Below are 5000 nucleotides of genomic sequence, written 5' to 3'. Positions count from 1 at the left end.
GAAGCCGGAGGGAGCCCGGGCTGCGGAAGCCGGCTGGAGCCCGGGTTGCGGAAGCCGGCGAGAGCCCGGGCTGCGGAAGCCGGCGAGATCCCTGGCTGTTCTTCTCTTCCATCCATCCGTCCGTTATTTCATTTGCTGTCTGTATGTACGGAGCCCGGGCCGCGGAAGCCGGAGGGAGCCCGGGCTGCGGAGGCCGGCTGGAGCCCGGGTTGCGGAAGCCGGCGAGAGCCCGGGCTGCGGAAGCCGGCGAGATCCCTGGCTGTTCTTCTCTTCCATCCATCCGTCCGTTATTTCATTTGCTGTCTGTATGTACGGAGCCCGGGCCGCGGAAGCCGGAGGGAGCCCGGGCTGCGGAAGCCGGCTGGAGCCCGGGTTGCGGAAGCCGGCGAGAGCCCGGGCTGCGGAAGCCGGCGAGATCCCTGGCTGTTCTTCTCTTCCATCCATCCGTCCGTTATTTCATTTGCTGTCTGTATGTACGGAGCCCGGGCCGCGGAAGCCGGAGGGAGCCCGGGCTGCGGAAGCCGGCTGGAGCCCGGGTTGCGGAAGCCGGCGAGAGCCCGGGCTGCGGAAGCCGGCGAGATCCCTGGCTGTTCTTCTCTTCCATCCATCCGTCCGTTATTTCATTTGCTGTCTGTATGTACGGAGCCCGGGCCGCGGAAGCCGGAGGGAGCCCGGGCTGCGGAAGCCGGCTGGAGCCCGGGTTGCGGAAGCCGGCGAGAGCCCGGGCTGCGGAAGCCGGCGAGATCCCTGGCTGTTCTTCTCTTCCATCCATCCGTCCGTTATTTCATTTGCTGTCTGTATGTACGGAGCCCGGGCCGCGGAAGCCGGAGGGAGCCCGGGCTGCGGAGGCCGGCTGGAGCCCGGGTTGCGGAAGCCGGCGAGAGCCCGGGCTGCGGAAGCCGGCGAGATCCCTGGCTGTTCTTCTCTTCCATCCATCCGTCCGTTATTTCATTTGCTGTCTGTATGTACGGAGCCCGGGCCGCGGAAGCCGGAGGGAGCCCGGGCTGCGGAAGCCGGCGAGATCCCTGGCTGTTCTTCTCTTCCATCCATCCGTCCGTTATTTCATTTGCTGTCTGTATGTACGGAGCCCGGGCCGCGGAAGCCGGAGGGAGCCCGGGCTGCGGAAGCCGGCTGGAGCCCGGGTTGCGGAAGCCGGCGAGAGCCCGGGCTGCGGAAGCCGGCGAGATCCCTGGCTGTTCTTCTCTTCCATCCATCCGTCCGTTATTTCATTTGCTGTCTGTATGTACGGAGCCCGGGCCGCGGAAGCCGGAGGGAGCCCGGGCTGCGGAAGCCGGCGAGAGCCCGGGCTGTTCTTCTTTTTTTTTTTCCCTTTCATTTATTTCCCCCCACCAGGGTGCGCCGACGAGGGGAGACCTCCTCCCCGCCGCCGCCGTACCGGACACATCGCAAATTCACAACGGTGGATTATTATTATTATTATTATTATTTTTTTTTACGCGGCCAGCAGGGGGCGCCGCGCGCGCGGACTGGCGCTCGTGAACACTGCATTTAAATCGGTGGTGTGTTTTTGTCTTTTGCCTGGTTTTTTTTAATCTCAATCGTGTATTACCTCGGCTGGCCAGCGGGGGGCGCCGCGGCGGGGACACGGGCGGACCGGGTACATTTCATCTGTTTGGGGCGAGTGCTTTTTTGAAATTTTTTTTTATCTTTTAGTCTCGTTCCGTTCTTCCCTTCAACTGGCCTGCGGGGGGCGCCGTGCGCGCGGACCGGCGTCCACCCCTGGCCGCTCCGGGACTTTGCATTCAAATGGGTGGGGTGTTTTTCATTTTTTTGCCCTTTTTTTTTCCACTCCCCCCCTCTCAATCGTGTATTACCTCGGCTGGCCAGCGGGGGGCGCCGCGGCGGGGACACGGGCGGACCGGGTACATTTCATCTGTTTGGGGCGAGTGCTTTTTTGAAATTTTTTTTTATCTTTTAGTCTCGTTCCGTTCTTCCCTTCAACTGGCCTGCGGGGGGCGCCGTGCGCGCGGACCGGCGTCCACCCCTGGCCGCTCCGGGACTTTGCATTCAAATGGGTGGGGTGTTTTTCATTTTTTTGCCCTTTTTTTTTCCACTCCCCCCCTCTCAATCGTGTATTACCTCGGCTGGCCAGCGGGGGGCGCCGCGGCGGGGACACGGGCGGACCGGGTACATTTCATCTGTTTGGGGCGAGTGCTTTTTTGAAATTTTTTTTTATCTTTTAGTCTCGTTCCGTTCTTCCCTTCAACTGGCCTGCGGGGGGCGCCGTGCGCGCGGACCGGCGTCCACCCCTGGCCGCTCCGGGACTTTGCATTCAAACGGGTGGGGTGTTTTTCATTTTTTGCCCCTGTTTTTCACTCCCCCCCTCTCAATCGTGTATTACCTCGGCTGGCCAGCGGGGGGCGCCGCGGCGGGGACACGGGGGAGGGTTCATCCGGGCGGACCGGGTACCTTTCGTCTGTTTGGGGCGAGTGCTTTTTTGAAATTTTTTTCATTTTATTTTTGTCCTCCCTTCGACCGGCCAGCGGGGGGCGCCGCGCGCGCGGACCGTCGGGGCCCGGGGCCCTGCGTCCCACTTACTTTCGCCCGACGGGAACAGTTTCTTTTGTTTTTATCCGAGAGGACACACGGAATCTGCACCCCCCGCAGTGGCGTCAGGCGGCCACCGGGGGGCGCCGCGGCGGGGATCGGGGGGGGTCGCCCGGGAGCCGCCTGCCCGTCCGCTGGGCCAAGGGGGCCGGGGCGGGTCACGCGCCGCCGTCCCCCCCCGATCGTCTCGCTCCGAGCCGCCTCTGGCCACCGGGGGGCGCCGTCGGGTGGCGCGGGGGCGCCCCCGCCGCCCGCCGCCTCCCCCCGCACGCGTCGGGCCTCCCCCCGGGCCCCCGCGGGCCGGGGGACGCGGCCGGCGAGCGTCGGACTCCAGCGCGGAAGTGTCGCGGATGAGTGCGGACCGGGGCGCCCGCGGCCCAGCGGCACTTCCAGGGGCTCGGGGAGGAGATGGTTGAAGCCTGGGTGAAGCGCGCCCTCGGCCGTCCGTGTCGCTACCCGCCGGAGAACACCTCCGCCGGATCAGTAGGTACCAACGAGGCGAGCGAGAGAGCCGGGACTCTGTCCGGGGCCGAAAAGCCTGTTTCCCTGGAGCTTTTGCGAAAGGACCCGTGACAGAAGATGCGCGGAGCTCAGAGATCAGCATGGGCAGGGCCTTCTTGCATCCGATTTTGCCCAGGCAGGGCTCCAGGAACCGGGTTACAAAAAGCAAAAAGCCCTGGAGCTCAAACGAAAGGTTTAGTGACAAGATAGCCGTGGAGCTCCGATAACAGCATGGCAGGACCAGGATGGGGCCTATAAAGGGTCCACGGCGGGCATCCGTTGGAGCCCGACGTACGGGCCGGGCACGTCTCCTTCTCCCCCGGAGGCAGCGCCCCCCGGCGGGCCAAATCGGGTACTGCAATTTGTGGAAGTTTCGCAGATGAGTGCGGACCGGGGCGCCCGCGGCCCAGCTGCACTTCCAGGGGCTCGGGGAGGAGACGGTTGAAGCCTGGGTGAAGCGCGCCCTCGGCCGTCCGTGTCGCTACCCGCCGGAGAACACCTCCGCCGGATCAGTAGGTACCAACGAGGCGAGCGAGAGAGCCGGGACTCTGTCAGGGGCCGAAAAGCCCGTTTCCCTGGAGCTCCTGCGAAAGGACCCGTGGCAGAGTAGGCACGGAGCTCGGAGAGCAGCAGGGCCGGAGCTCGGAGAGCAGCAGGGCCAGGGCTCCCTCCCTTCCATAGGCTGCCCAGGCAGGGCTCCAGGAGCCCGGTACCAGCTCTCCCCGTCCGACAGCCTCCTCTCTGGAAGCGGAGAGCGGACGCAGTCGGGCTCCCGGACCGGGGCCCTGGGAGAGCCCTGCCGGGAGCCACCGGGACGGGCCCGTGCGGACGGGTGCGCGGCGCCCCCCGGCGGTCGAAGGCGGAACCGCGGAGGTCTCTCTATCTCTCTCTCTCTCTCTCTCTCTCTTTCTCCGGGACTCCCGGCCTCCCGTTCCCCCGACTCCCCCTTCCGAGGCCGAGACGGGGCAGCGCCGGGCGTCCGGCGGAGCCCGGCGCCAGGCCCGGCCCGTCCCCCTCTTCCCCCGGCGGCAGCGCCCCCCGGCGGGCCGAATCGGGTACTGCAATTCGCGGAAGTTCAGCCGATGAGTGCGGACGGGCACCCCTCGGGCCGGGAGGCGGCTCCAGGAGCCCGGGGAAGCGTCGGAGGACGCTCCGCGAGAGCGTCGCGCGCGCCGCCCGTCCCGCTACGCCCGAGGGAACCGGCCAGAGAGCATCACAGGTGGCGAACAGAGTCAAGCCGGAAAAGAGAAAACGGAGGGCTGCGGTTGACGCGAGAGAAGGGCCCCACGTCTCCCATTTCCGCAACCCGATCGATGTGGCACCCCGCGCCCCGGCGGGGAGGGACGATCGCTCGGCCGGAACCCAGGGGTCTCGGCCGGCTCCAGGCGAACCCGACCCTCCCTCTGCCCACGGCGCGCCCGGAACCCCTCCGCCCGGAGAGGGCGTCCGGTCCCCAGGCGTCCGCCCGAGCGCTCCGGTCTCCGGAGCCGGGCGGGCCCCGCACCCGTACCCCGTGCGGCGCGGTCTGCTCCGTCCGCCGGCACCCGCAGGCGTCCGACGCCGCCAGGGGTGCCGGGGAAGCGTCCCCCTCGCCCAGCGAAGGGCGCTCGCCCCCGGACCCCGGCGGAGCACACGATTTCCCAGGAACCGAACGAGCGTCGCATCGAGATCCGAGGACGCGGCCAGCCCCGACGGCCGCTCCTCGCAAGCCCCAGGAGAGGGCCCTGCGCGCCGCCCCCGCTCCGGCGAGGCGGCCGCACGGAAGGGTTCGCCCGCCGGGCCTCCCCCGCCGCGGACGGGAGGGCCGGACGGGGCGGAGGTCAGAGCGAGAGAGAGAGAGAGCGCGGGAGAGGAGCCGAGTCTGGCGGCAGGGCGAGAGAGAAGCGCAGACTCGGAGCGAGACCGTCCAGGATGACGCAGGGAGAGCGGGA

The sequence above is a fragment of the Pseudophryne corroboree genome, unplaced genomic scaffold (genome assembly GCF_028390025.1).
Source record: "Pseudophryne corroboree isolate aPseCor3 unplaced genomic scaffold, aPseCor3.hap2 scaffold_2479, whole genome shotgun sequence".
NCBI classification, from domain to species: Eukaryota; Metazoa; Chordata; class Amphibia; order Anura; family Myobatrachidae; genus Pseudophryne; species Pseudophryne corroboree.
The sequence above is the reverse complement of the archived record's forward strand: the minus strand, read 5'-3'. Positions refer to the sequence as shown.